We start from the raw sequence: 15054 nt of genomic DNA, 5'->3' as shown, positions 1-15054 counted from the left end.
ATGTACAGCATGTGCACTCCTCCCCCCACTTGTGCACTTACAGTTTTTTTAATGTTTCCCAATTTGTAATTCTATAACCATATATGTACATGAAATACTATGGTCACGTTTTCGACGAGTAATTCAATTGGTTGGGGGGCCACGCCCGTGAAAATTATTAGTTCAAATTTTTCTCTCCCTTCTTATATGGACATGTCAAAAAAAAAAAAAATACCATGATCGCCTTTTAGTATGATTCTCGCCATGTATTGTATGCTTGAAGTTGTGTAAATTAAGTAAATCTCTAAGTCTAGAATCTATTCTTCTTTTTTTTAACATTTCCCAATTCGTAATTCTATGCCCATATATGTACATGAAATACCATGGTCACGTTCTCAACGAGTAATTCAATCGGCTGGGGCCACGTCTGTGAAAATTATTATTTCAAATTTTTCTCTCCCCTCTTATGTGGACATGTCAAAAAAAAAAAAAAAAAAAAACACATCACCTTTTAATATGATTCTCACCATGTATTGTACGCCTGAAGTTGTGTAAATTAAGTAAATCTCTAAGTCTAGAATCTATTCTTCTCTTTCATCATAATTTCTAAAAATTAAATAAATCAAGTCTAGAATCTATTCTTATCTTTCATCATAATTTCTAAAAAAATTAAATAAATCTAGTCTAGAATCTATTCTTATCTTTCATCATAATTTCTAAAAAATTAAATAAATTCAAGTCTAGAATCTATTCTTTTCTATTCTTTTCTTTCATCATAATTTCTAAAAAATTAAATAAATTCAAGTCTAGAATCTATTCTTTTCTTTCATCATAATTTCTAAAAAATGAAATAAATCCAAGTCTAGAATCTATTCTTATCTTTCATCATAATTTCTAGAAAATTAAATAAATCAAGTCTAGAATCTATTCATCTCTTTCATCATAATTTGGGTCCTTGAATAAGTTACCAAGAACATACAATGAAAATTAATTTTATCAATTTTATGTGTTCATTTGTTACTATTTTGTAGTGTACATAGAGAAAAAGATGGATAAGACTTGAATGACAAAGTCTCGAGGTACGATGGAATACAATGAGAGGTGTAGGTCGTTTGTGGCATTTGTAGTTAGTAACTGTAAAACACCTGATGATAAAATTTGCTACCCTTGTAAATCATGTCGAAATAACCAGCATCACTTGCCCGATTACGTCCTTGACCACTGTAACGCCCCGCCTTTTATAAGGAGGGAATGATGTAAAGACCAAGAAAATAAATAAGGAATTTGGCAATTAATAAATTATATTTATTAAATAGATGAGACTAATAATTATATTCTAGGTGATAATATTTATGTTGTCTCAAATAAAATGAGTTTGAGATAAAATAATTGAATTAGAATAACAATAATGGGTCCTAGTTGAATAAATAAATAATTATATGGGTAGATTGTAATCAAATAAAATGTTAGGTCAAATGTTAATAATTATCATGGCCAATGCCTTGGGCAGAATTGTGAGTAGAGTTTAAGAGAAAAGAGTGAACAAATAATTAGTAAAAAGGGAGAGTAAATAAAAATAAAGTGTAATAAGGATCATTAAGTTAATATGTTAATAAGATTAAGGCCTCATAGTCTAAGCACTCAAGTATTTATATAATAAAAGAATAAGAGTTGCATAGGGTAGTTGAAGCTGACGATGCCATGAGATTTATGGTTTAATCCAATTAGGTCCCATGACCTAAGTTGCGTAGATAACTAGCTAGTAATTAGCAAGGATTAAGTATTAATTAAGTGAAATCTTTAAATGAGAATGCTTTAAAACGGTAAATTGTCCATATAGCCTTAAAACAACAAATATAAAATAGTGACATTATAGAAATACATAAGTAAAGCACATGGAGCAAAAAAAAAAAAAAAAAAAAAACCATATAAGGAAAAAAGGTGTTTAACCATTATAATTAAGTTATATTTGAGTGTCCATATTCGATCGAAGGTTTAGTCATGCGATGATGATGTACGTTGAAGTCACGAGGGTACTGTTTTAGTCATGAGATGTTTGTACTTTATTATTACACATAAAATTATAACTATATTGTTCCTTTATCTGGTCTGTTGTTAAGGTGTGGGATTGTTCGGGACTTTTTACAATCGAAGAATGTTTTGACTGATGTCTTTCTACATAAGGAAGGGAACCAAACTGTTAATGAGGAGTTCGTAATTGAAGATGTTGAATGAAGGCAGTGTTGCTTGTTATTGGTCTTTTAATTTCAAGGTGAACGAAGTCTGTGGGATAATTGATCCAAAAATGTATCTGTGAGGTTGGTATTGAGTTGTTTCTATATTCTGTTTCATGACCTTCTTGTACGGTCTATGTTTATCAAATCTGTGGGAATTGGGATAAAGCCGTCTACGTCACACATAGATATTTCATGCATAAAATATTTTGGGAAAACTTCACTTAATAGTACTAAATTTTCACTATTTTTAAAAAAAGGTTACTTGAATTTCATAACGTATCAATTTAGGGTATTCATTTTTCAGAAAGTTTTAATCTCAGTCATTCGTTAGAATTTTTCTTTAAATTCTGTTAAAATTTTCAAAATATCCATGTTTATTTTTTAAAAATTTTTTATAATTTTTTTTCAAAGATTTAGGCAGGTGTATTTTTGCATATTCCATTAAATTCTGACCAACACCTAAATCCTAGCAATTTTTATTTTTATTTTTTTCTAAAAAAATAGGGGTATTTTGAAAATTTTAACAAACTTTAACAGAAAATCCTAACGAATGACTGTTATTAAGATTTTCCGAAAAATGAATACTCTTTAATACATTTTGAAATTCAGATATCTTATTTCAAAAAGGGTGAAAATTCAATACCCTTAAATAAAGTTCTTCCAAATATTTTTGTACATTTCATAATACTAAAAAATGTATGATATGTTAGCGCGCACTTAGGCAAGCATGTATAATAGTTATATATAATAGTAAAAACACATAATCTAACAAAGAGATGAGAATAAGAAAGAGTCACACAATTAAAATAGTTCGGCTTATAGCCTATATATATTTACACGTCAAAGTCTTTTTGTTGGCTACATATTTCATCTTAATTTATTTGATTGTATACAAGACAATATTTATAGAAAAAGCAGGGCCAAGTTTGTCTCGGTCGAACCAAAATTTTCCCCGCTTATATATATATAAAACATTTCGCTAAAGAGGTCATCCAAACTCTAATATTATCCCGGGATATACCTAATAATTGAAGTTTACCATAAATTTGATAAAAATAATAATGCAAATTCAGAAACAAAATATTAAAAAAAGCAAATTGACACACCACGTTTGACTAACATATATAGAATATTACAAGTCGGTCATGATAAGGGAAAGGAGAAACATGATTAATTGCAACTAAAACAACACAAAATTGACTCCATATATATATATAAACAACAACAACAACACAAAATTAATTAGCAATCTCACGGATACTTTTATGGATGAATAACTACACACAGTTCTTACACCTAGAATTTAAAAAACCAATATAAGTTGAAAAATCGCCTTCAGTTGGCCCCTTTTATACACCCTCTTCTTTAATTGACTTCTCACTTCCAATGGGCTCTGCCAGAAAGAAGACATCAGTAAGAACAGTCTTTGATTGGAGAGAAGCCTTGAGCAATTGCACACCCTAGCAACAAACCTGTCAAAGCAGCAAGATAGTTATTATATTAAAGGAAAATAAAAAAGTAAAATTAGTCTTTTTAATTGCACTGATTTTCAATAAGCTATCTAGGATTTAAAAAAGTGATTTAAACTCCATATGGTAAACATAAATAACAAATTACTTCATAGGTTGACTTGCTATGTAAAATCCTAACCAAGATTAATGCCACATCATCCTCAATCAGAATTTTTTTTTGACACGAGTCTTGTCTAATAAAAATATCATATATATATATATATATATATATATATATATATATATATATATAAAGGAAAAAAAAATACTAAATATAAAAAAAAAAAACAAAAAATCAAAAAAACAAGAGAGGTCGACCACCCCAAGCCGGCAAAAATGGGTTATCGAACCTCCATTAATTGCTAATGGGGTGGTTGGATGAATCGGAAGGGTGGTCGAACCACCTCCTATGGCTGAAAATGAAGGTAGCCGAACCACTTCCAAAACAGTGGAGAAAGTTCAGCTACCATGACCCGCTGATTCATTGCTCGATCAGTTGCCCAATTCACCCAATAAGCTAGATGGCAGAATCACCCCCATATTCCCGGACCAAGTACAAAAACTAATTAAAAGCATATAAGCAGCAAGTAACTAAAACTTCAACTAATATATAAATATATGGTCATGTAAGCTTAATTTAACTAGTTGAATGCTCAACGTTCACCAAAATGAAAAATAGAAAAAAGAAAAAGAAAAAAGGAAAAAAGAAAAGTTCGATAGTCGTAATGCGCCTGGTTATGGACCTCTTCCACACCTTTCTATGGGGCCTTCTATCACGGGCCCAATTCTGCATGGACCAACTACTCAACAAAGTTATACAGGCCACTTGCAATTGGCTCAACAACTCACTGGGGTGATGGGGCATTCCTCTTCGGGCCTGACTCTTTTTGGCCCGTTTGCCCTCCATTTCTATCAAGGGCCCTCCTCTGCAGGCCAGTCTTGTGTGCCTCCTAACCCATCAATTCCTCCCAGCTCTCATATCTCACAAAGCTTCCATGTAAGTCCGAACTTTCCCTCTTCTTCTCCTTTATCTCACATGTCTGCTGGTTCATTGGATTCTACCATATATGTTTCTAAACCGGTTTCACACCCTACCCCTCTCCATAATCCTCCACAAATACACACTAACCCTATTATCTCCCTGCCATCTTTCCCAGCTCCACCTCACACCACATTTCCCCCCATCCAGTCTACCCCTCTGAACCCCTATCACACAAATTCTCATCTCACTCCTCTCGATCAATCACTCGTCATCACCCATATCAAAAGAAAGGACATGCAGCAATCTCTAAAGGAAAATCGCAGCTTGAGGATACTTACCCATCTCCACTCTCTGAGTTGAGTAAAACTAGTGGGCAAAAACGAATGGCAGTTTCTGAAGTGGCTGATCTCTTTCCTACTCCTTCTTAGAAGCTTGCCACTTCTAGTAGCTACCATGATAGAATGCTTTTGGTGGCTCACTCCCTCTCGGCCTTGAGGAATTTTCCACCTGCACCAACCACACCCATTGTCACTACAGCTCCTCCAATTAAGGAATTTGTACCTTTTTTAGTGGCTCATTCTTCTTATATTGAATCATCACCCACAGACAGAGTGGACACTATGGGTTTCTTTTCGGTTCCAATGTCACCTACTTTGGGAAGAAAAGTTTATAAGGCAGCAAAAAAATCAAGAAGTATCACTCAGTTGATTTTGATGGATACAGGTTCCCCTACAGTAGCTACTACTTCTGCACCAATTGAGGCGATTGGCTTGACCATGCCCCCTCCAGCCATATGATAACTTTGTCTTGGAATTGTAGGGGCTTGGCCCAAGCCACTACAATTCCCAGTTAAGGGTCCTTATCAGGAAGCATCATCCTGATAATTTGTTTTTATCTGAAACAAAAGCTTCACCTTCGGTTTCAACCCCTATTTTACGTAAACTGGGGTTTTCTTTAATGGTTCATGCACCTCCTTCTGGTTCTAAGGGAGGACTTTTGCTTGCTTGGCGAACTGATGTTAATATTGTCAGCTTTTATGTTTCTTGTAATATAATCTGTGTTTGGCACTATTCTGATAATCCTTGCATTAAATGTTTGCTTACTTTTGTTTATGGCCCTCCTTATAAGAATTTCTGTGCTAATTTTTGGACTGCCATGGATAATTTTGGGGCTTCTTATAATGATCCTTAGGTTTGTATTGGCGATTTTAATGCTATTATTTCGCCTGATGATAAAGTGGGTGGTCGGCCTTTCGACTCTTATTCTTCTATTCCATTTACTGATTTTATGGATGGTTATGTTATGATTGATTTAGGCTTCTGTGGTAATCCTTATACTTGGTCCAATCACAGACAGGGCTCCAGCTTGATTAAGGAACGTCTTGATAGCGGTATTGCCAATTGCAACTGGATTAATTATTTTCCATCTTACTCGGTTTTGCATCTTCCAGCACACACCTCTGACCACAGTCCTCTGCTTCTTAATTCTAATCTTCCAGTCCAATTGCTTCCTCGGCCTTTTAGGTTTGAGGCTTTTTGGACTCGGGATCCCACTTGTGGTATTGTCATTAATGAAGCTTGGTCAGAGCTTATTGCGGGTTCTCCTTCTTTCTGTTTGCTTCAGAAATTAAAGATTACTAAAGCGGCTATCAAATATTGGAATAAACATTATTTTGAAAATATTAACAATAAACTGGATTGCACTCTCTCCCTGCTTGACAAAGTTCAGCAAGCTCCACCTTCGGATTCTAACTTGGCTATGGAGCTTCATCTTCAGGAATTATTAGATGAATATTTAAAACAGGAAGAATCTCTCTGGAAAACAAAGTCAAGGGAGCTATGGCTTACTGCTTCTGATCTTAATACTAGGTTTTTTCATACTAGTACTTTGATTCATCGGCATCGTAACTCTATTTCCCTTCTCCAGACCCCAAATGGTGAGTGGCTTTCTGACAGTACGGATATTGGTAATTGCTTTGTGGCTAACTTCAAACAGCTGTTCACATCAACAAATCCCCTATCCCCTCCTGAATTATTGGATCTCCTTCATCCTGTTATCTTGGACTTGGATAACACTACTTTATGTGCTATCCCTGAAGAAGTTGAAAATTTTGAAGCTTTGCTTAGTCTGGGTCGTGAAAAAGCTCCTGGACCTAATGGGTTTATAGCTTTATTTTATGTCAAGTACTGGGATTGTATTAAATCTCCAGTCTATTGGGAACTTTTTCACTTCCAATCAACTTCTCAGAGAACAGAATCACACCTTCCTCGCCTTAATCCCGAAGAGGCTGGGCCCTTCAGCGGTTCATCATTTCCGCCCTATTAGTCTTTGCAACATTATTTACAAGATCATCTCTAAGCTTCTAGCTAATCGGCTTAAGCCGCTCTTGTCTAAAATTATTTCTCCATTTCAGACTGCTTTCGTTCCAGGCCGACATATCTAGGATAACTCTATCCTCTCTCATGAGATGCTCCACTCTCTTAAATCGAAACGAGGTCGTGGTGGACTTATGGCAATTAATATTGATATGGAGAAAGCCTTTGACAAAATGGAATGTGAGTTTCTTCTCTCTATCATGGACAAATTGGGCTTCCATCCACAGTGGATCAACTGAATTCGAATTTGTATTACTACTTCTTCCTTTTCAGTTCTATTAAATAGTTCCGCTTTTGGTTTCTTTCGCCCATCTCGGGGTTTGCGTTAAGGTGATCCTTTATCGCCCTTTCTCTTTATTTTGGATACTAAGGTTATTTTAAGACTTCTTCACAAGAATTTGCAGGGTTACAAAATCTCCAGGGGATGCCTTCCACTCGACCACATTTTGTTTGAGGATGATCTGATTATTTTTACTCACGCTAATTCTCTCCAGGTTGGTCTCATAAAAGATTGTCTAGCCAAATATAATCTCTGGTCTGACCAGTCGGTGAATGTGGGCAAGTCAAATATTTTGTTCAGTCCGAATACTGCCCTTTCAACAAAGGTAAGCATTTTAGATATTCTTTCATATTCTGAAACTCCACCTTTGGCAAAGCATTTGGGTCTTCCCATGTCTTTTGGACGATCTAAATAGTCATCGTTTATTGTGACAGACCCCTTTTTTTTTTTTTTTTTTTTTTTATACAAAACCTTTGCTTAAATATTAATCTCTTAAAATATAAACGGATCTTCCCAGTGGCACGACCATATGTTGCAAAACCAACATATGGTACATACCATGTAATATGTACCTGGTAAATCAGAGTTTAACATCTATCTACTATGCAGCGGAAAACATAAACTTAATAGCGGAAATTACATCTTATACATCTATCATAAATTAATTACAACAAGAGTCATTTAACATCTATCTGTTTAAGTCTTTCCTTAATATAATAACAACAGAAATGGTTTATACAATAACAAGTGACACAGGAGTCACAAACCATAAACAAAACCTATAAAATAGAGGACGCCCATGGTCTTTCAATTACGGCCGTCGCGATGAGCTTTGGTCATAATACTTCAAGTGCACATCTACAACACCATCAACTACAACCGGAGTACCTGCAGCCAAGAAATATTATCTATACAGTTGTGGGGGTTTGCCACATCTGTATAAGTGGAATTATGAGCCCACCGTTTTAGCATAAATAAATACACTAAGACCTCAGAGGTATACTATTCACTGAGGTTTCGCAAAGAACCAACTTTTCCTTTTGAGTCATGCGTACACTATAACAGCTACCAATTTTATAAATTTTTGTTTGAAAACCCCCATAACTGATATAGCAAACAATGACTAATAGAAAACATTTAAACATACTAGGCAACTAAGATTATACGTAGAAGATTCGTTATAAAAAACAATGGCATTTAAATCATGCAACCATCCAATAGAAATATACATAAGCACTTTTCCATTGAGAATCTTATGCATACTAATACGTCTAACAAAACTAAAATATATACTTATCATGAAAACATCACACAATCTAAACCATGCTATGCATGCTCATGATAGTCTTTTTATTCATTGTGAGACTTACCCTCTCTTTCATTATGAGGCTTACCCTCTCTTTCATTATTATGAGGCTTACCCTCTCTTTCGTTATGAGGCTTACCCTCTCTTCATTATTATGAAGCTTACCTTCTCTTTCATTATTATGTGTTCATGCTTTATGCTTTACAATTCAAACTCTATATTCCTATTCTTTGCAAATCATGCTTTCTTCAAATATGATAAACCAATCAACATGTAATTTTATCATTCTTCTTTGCATAATTTAAATCCCAACTGCAGTACATATTCAAACACTTTAAATCAATTCGACACCTTTCATTCATGCATCATTTCATAACGTCATTGATATTTCAACATAATTGAAACTACTTAAAACATCAAAAGTGTATATATTCAACATACATTTGGTTCAGATTTATAAAACAATAGTGTTTGCATTTCTATAACATATTTAAAAGTAATTTTCTCAGTGAGTAGAATACTCACTTTGACTGCATTGAACTCTTGACTCGAACATCCCACTGGATTCTAGTCACTTGGACAGAACATTGGAGAACCAATTAAAGTCTCCAATGATGACTCGAGCCTACAAACATTTATGGCGTTAGCCTATGCTATTGAACTCTATACTCTATGCCACAAATACTATCAGCGTGCTCACACGTCGCATTACTCGCTTCTAAAGCTAGTTAAGTATCATAAACTATTATTAGGTTAACATTTAGGTTTAGGTTCATATTTATCTTGTTTATTATCCTTAAAACACGTTTACTATTTCATTAGCTTATTTATTATTATTATTATTATTATTATGTCACATTATCATCGTTAATCCTTTAATGGCTTGTTACTTATTTACTAAGTTAATAATATATATTTAACTCATATATATATATGTATATATTTATATACATGTATACATGAATATACAATGCTTAAACCCCATCCAAAGATACATTAAAATACTTAGTGTACATGAATATGTGGATTAATTACTTAGTTACCTAATTACCATTATTAACAATTAAGTCTTATCGCTTGTTTATCCACTTAAGCTAACTAAGTGCATTTGGCCCATATACATATATATATGTATAGACATCTACGTATAGAATGCTTATTAAGCTAAACCTAGTCTCATAACACACTTATATATTTCACCATATGCATATAGGCACATAAGTCATAAAGTTCCAACACTATTAGATTTTAGAGTCTATTTAGGCATTCCTATAGTACCACTATTTAATTTTTCTTGTCTTACGGTTATTTAGACAATTTATCAATCTACGGCATTCACATTTTAACCATGATATTTAACACTTAATCTTTATCATTTACTAACCATCCAAATAGTTTAGGTTTGGGACTCTAACCTTATTTAACATATTATAATCTTTATGTATTCCATCCATTTCCTATACGCTTTCATTTACTTTATTTACTCGTTCTCTTAATTCATTTCTAGTTAGCTAAACATTCCGATAATTCAACACTATCATAATATCCCCAAATTTACAAATCCAAAAACCACCAAAATCATTTAATCGCATACCCATTCGATCCAACCTCTATAGAGCCTAATCAAAATCTCAACAACACCACATAAACTCCATTCGGCTACCACATAGAAGGGATTCCCCGAATCAACTCCAATCAAGGGCTTAGGCACCCGCAAGCATCAAAGGCTTAAAACCAACTCCAATGTCATTAAAACAACACTATGAGAACTTAATAAAAAATTCAACATCAACAAATTATCAATTCAAAATCCAGATTTGAATCCCATCAAGTACACTCATTAAAATCACTCTTTCCATACATGGCCACTACAAGAAACTAACCAAACCATTCAACCATTTTCAATTAGTATTAACCCCTACAACACGAACCAAAACAACAATCTATCCCAATTAAATTTAATCTCTAATAATAAAATATGAACCAACATCATCACCCAATTTACAAGTCCTAAAACCAAATTCAGATTTCCATTAAAATACCCATTAGAATCAATTTCTAATCAAACATTAACAACCTATTAATAGAGCATTAATCATAGGCTAACCTATTCAATAATCAAAACTCCAAGAGCACAATAACTCAATCGATCGAGCCACCATGTAAGCCCAAACTTCTCAAAAACATTCCAAAAACTAGCCTAACAATCATCTCATTCGGCCATCCACATCCAAGAATCACACAACCTATTCCAATCAAGAATCGCTAATCCAAATCCAAGCAAAACACCCATCAAAATTCATCACCAACATATACCAAATTATTTCAATGCACAACCATTAATTTCAACTAATACCAAAACCCAAGAATCAATATCCAACACTTCAATATCAAGCAGAAAATACAACCCAAAACTGAAAATCACCCATCCACAAAACTCAAGAAAATATAACAAAAATCATAACCCACTCTACAACATCCATACCCATTCAGTTTTCCCTAAAATCATAGACAAATCAAACCCCACAATCAATCTAACACTCCATTCGGCCATCCCCTAGGAACTCTTCCATGAACCCATCAAAATCAAACTTTAAAAATACCAACAAGCAATTAATGAAAAATAAACAAATATCATCTAAATTTCGGAACCCATGTCAATCCCACCATGAATCATCACTCAACTAAATCTCCTCCCAAATAAACCCGATTTTCATGGTATATAGGTGATGGGTAATACGTGGGTACAACGAAAAGCTAGAAATTTTACCTCTAGAAGCCCATGGCCGGAGACTACCCTCTTCTTCTTCTTTCTACTGCGTCGTGTGTCTCTCTCAAGCTGCAACTCTCTCAATCTCCAACTCTGCACCACCGCATCTCGGACCAGTGAGTGAGACGAACAGACGAGGAAGAAATGGGAGGGAGAAAGGGAGAGAGGAAGAGCTATGTGCATGCGGAACTGAGGGAAAAGGAAGAAAAGAAAAGAAAGGAGAAAGAAAGGAAGAGGAAGAGAACGTGCGTGAAGAATAGAGAGAAGAGAGGAAAAGAAAAGAAAGAAAAGAAGGAAAAAGGGATAGGCGGAGACACGTGTTTGGTGGAGAAATAAGGGGAGAGGATAATGAAATCTTATTCCAACCAATCATGTGCTGACATGTAGCAAATGGGTAATGTCTTTATTTTAAGCCCTAACTTTTGTTAAATTACTGCAGGGCCCCACATTAATTTAAACTACACTTTTGCTAATGTGATTAATTATTTATTCAACTAGGGCCCACTATGATAACTATAATTATATTCCTATTATTTTATCATAGGCTTATTTTATTTTATTTTTGTAATATAAATATTATTATCAAGAGTATAATTATATCCCATTTATTTAATAAATGTAATTTATTAATTGTTAAACGCTTCATTTCTTTTCTTGGTCTTCACATTTATGGATATTCTGGATAAAGTGCACAACAAGATTGAAGGGTGGAGATCTAAAACTCTATCGTAAGCTGGAAAGTCTGTTCTTCTTAAAGTGGTGTCATCTTTTATTCCTTCATGTGCAATGAGCTCCTTTATTTTCCCAGATATTCTGTGTCATCGTCTCGACTCAGCTTTTAAGAATTTCTGGTGAGGTTTTCCTAAGGGAAAAACTCGTAATCTTACGCTCAAATCATGGAATTCCTTATGCCTGCCTAAGGATCAAGGTGGTATGGGTTTTCGTTTAATGAAAGATATCAACATCTCCCTTATTACCAAACTGGGTTGGAAAATTCTTTCCAATCATGATTGTCTTTGGGTTCGGGCTCCTATGTGTGGAATGGTATCAAGTCTATTGTTCCCATTTTGAAATCAGACTCCTGTTATGTTCCACATGTCTCGAGTTCTCTGGCTATCTGGTTTTCTCTGTGGATTCCCACAGTGACAAACTTTATTCCCACTCCAAGGGTCCCAGGATTGGTTGCTCAGCATCCTTTAGTCATCTCAGATCTTATCCATCTTGATTCTCTAACCTGGAATCTGTCACTGCTAAAGTTTTTGTTTGATTCTTCTTTTGTGGCTGAGATTTTACGAATCAAAATTAGAACTCTTTCTGATGCTCTTCTTTGGACAGCTTCTTCCTCGGGGTGTTTTACCACAAAATTAGCTTATCATCTTTTCATTGCTCAAAGGCCTCTCCAAATTTCTCTAGTTTTGGCCTCTAGTTAGAAAGGCCTTTGGAAACTCAAGCTCACTCATCGACTTAAACTGTTCCTCTGGAAAATGGTTTGGAATATTGTTCCAACTAAGTCTCGTATTTCTTTATCCATACATTCTGGGTTGGATACATCTTGTTTTCTCTGCTCTAATTCCAATGACTCCCTGCTTCATTTATTTTTCTCGTCCCATTGTGAGGGTTATTTGGAGAAATTTTTTCTGGCCACTGGATATTTCAGTTTTGCATAAATCCTCTATGTTTGACTGGTTGAATATTATTTTACATCCGGAGATGATTGGTATTCCTATTGTAGATACACACTTTTTTTCAGATCTTTGCCATGGTTGCTTGTAATCGGATTTGGTTCTCGCGTAATAAGGCCTTTCATGAAGGCTTGATTCCAAATGCTTTATCTGTATCCTCTTCAATTAATCAAGTCTCCAGAGCTCATTTCTCTGTTTGGTCTAATAAATCTTTTTCCATTAAGCAGGTATGGAAGAAACCTGATCCTGGCTGCTTCAAGATTAACTATGACACAACCATTCGTTCGAATTTCTCAGTACAATCAGCTGTTTGTCGTGATTCAAATGGATTTATTATCCAGTGTATTACAAAAATTAGTTCCCCATACAAGCCCTTGTATGGGGAAGCAACTGTTACCCTTCTTGCTGCTCAACTCTACTGTCTCATGTTATTTTTGAAGGAGATTCTCTCACAGTCAACCTAGCCATCAACAATCTGACAATCACTCAAGACTGGCATATTTCGGCTATTATCTCGAATTTCATTTCCACCATCTCATCTACAACTAGCTGGTTAGCTAGTTTTATTAACCGAAGTGCAAATTTATGTGCCCACCATGTGGTTTTTTGAGCTGCAACTAGATTCTCTTCTAGCTACATTCTCACATCTTCTTGTTCTTTGCTTTCTGGAACCATTCCTGCTTGTTTTGGAATGGATTCCTCTTTTCCTTTTGTAGTTCCTTAACTTTTGTGTTTTCCTTTGTTTATACTCACAAAAAAGAAAAAGAAAACATCTTTTGGCTCTTTATGCCCTCATCCTGAATTACATCTCCTTGTCGGTATGGTTCTGAAGGAAGACATCGGTCAGAACAGTCTTAGATTACAAAAAAGCCTCGAGAAAACTCAAAACCTAAAACTAGGTACACAATGGAACAATATTAGATATATAGTTGTAATGCCATAACTACCATTCAAAAAACGGTTTACTGTTCAATATTGTTCAACAAAAATAAAAAACAACTGTCAGCAAAAAGGCATCAGATCGATATTTAGATATATGGTTGTAATGCTTTTGATATATAGTTGTAATGACTGCAATATATAACTCATCCACGCCAAAATACACCACTTTCTCCTCAACAGCCCCAAGGTCCCTGACATTAAACTTGGTAAGTAAAGTAATAGAAGAGATGGCGGACATGGGCTTCACCTCCAGATTATCCATCACCATATGTAAGTAATCACCCCTTTCACGTAACCTCCCTCACTAGAGGAGGATCCCTTGATATGATCGCTTGGTGTGTACTCTACGTAACTTACGTACCTCGCAAGTCATTGTATTCTTGCACGAAGGACAAATTGCTTCATCGTCGTTAGCCACGTACTTACAGTTGTACTCTACGTCGTCGTCGTCGTAGTTGTACGTTGTTAAGGGAGAAAATCAAGTTGAAGAATAAAACAAGTTCAAATAAGCTCCTGGCAAGTAACGGTCAGCTTATGTTTTTCTAGGTCTTATTTTCTAGATTTTCTCAGCTTAATCCTTCTTGGAGTTGGCATGCGCATGGGACGGATCTAAAGGGGCTGGCAGGGGCCATGGCCCTCCTCAATTTCAAAAAACAAAAAAAAAAAAATATTAGGTAAAAATAATATTATGAGGTAAAAAAATAAAATTTAGTTTACCGGCCATACCAATAATTTTTTTTAGCTCTAGACTCCTGCCTATTAAAGTTTTTGGCTCCGTCCCTGATGCGCATAATCCCAAACCTTAGATCTTAGCCTCAGTACTTCAACAGTCTGCACAACAGATTTACAGCCCGATTCCCTCCAGGAATCTGCTTCATTTTACACCTCAGTGTTTTCCGGTTGACTCAAGGCTAGCTCCTCAAACTCAGCAAACTACTTTTTCCTTTTTTGTTTCATCTCACACAATTTTGTTTGTGTAAAGCTTTGTAC

The 15054-nt window shown here is 34.9% G+C and overlaps 2 long non-coding RNA genes across 2 annotated transcripts in view; one reads left to right on the top strand and one right to left on the bottom strand.

Annotated features, from left to right (window-relative positions):
- Nucleotides 1-15054, top strand: part of LOC133862263 (uncharacterized) — a 76065-nt gene that overhangs the window by 13312 nt on the left and 47699 nt on the right. The window lies entirely within an intron of this gene.
- Nucleotides 7992-11744, bottom strand: LOC133862430 (uncharacterized). The gene is made up of 2 exons (XR_009899224.1): nucleotides 11441-11744; nucleotides 7992-8299 (listed from the first exon to the last, which is right to left on the bottom strand). It is a non-coding gene; the product is annotated as an uncharacterized LOC133862430 (long non-coding RNA).

The sequence above is a fragment of the Alnus glutinosa genome, chromosome 3 (assembly GCF_958979055.1).
Source record: "Alnus glutinosa chromosome 3, dhAlnGlut1.1, whole genome shotgun sequence".
NCBI classification, from domain to species: Eukaryota; Viridiplantae; Streptophyta; class Magnoliopsida; order Fagales; family Betulaceae; genus Alnus; species Alnus glutinosa.
Note: the sequence above shows the minus strand (reverse complement) of the source record. Positions and strands in the feature narration are given on the sequence as shown.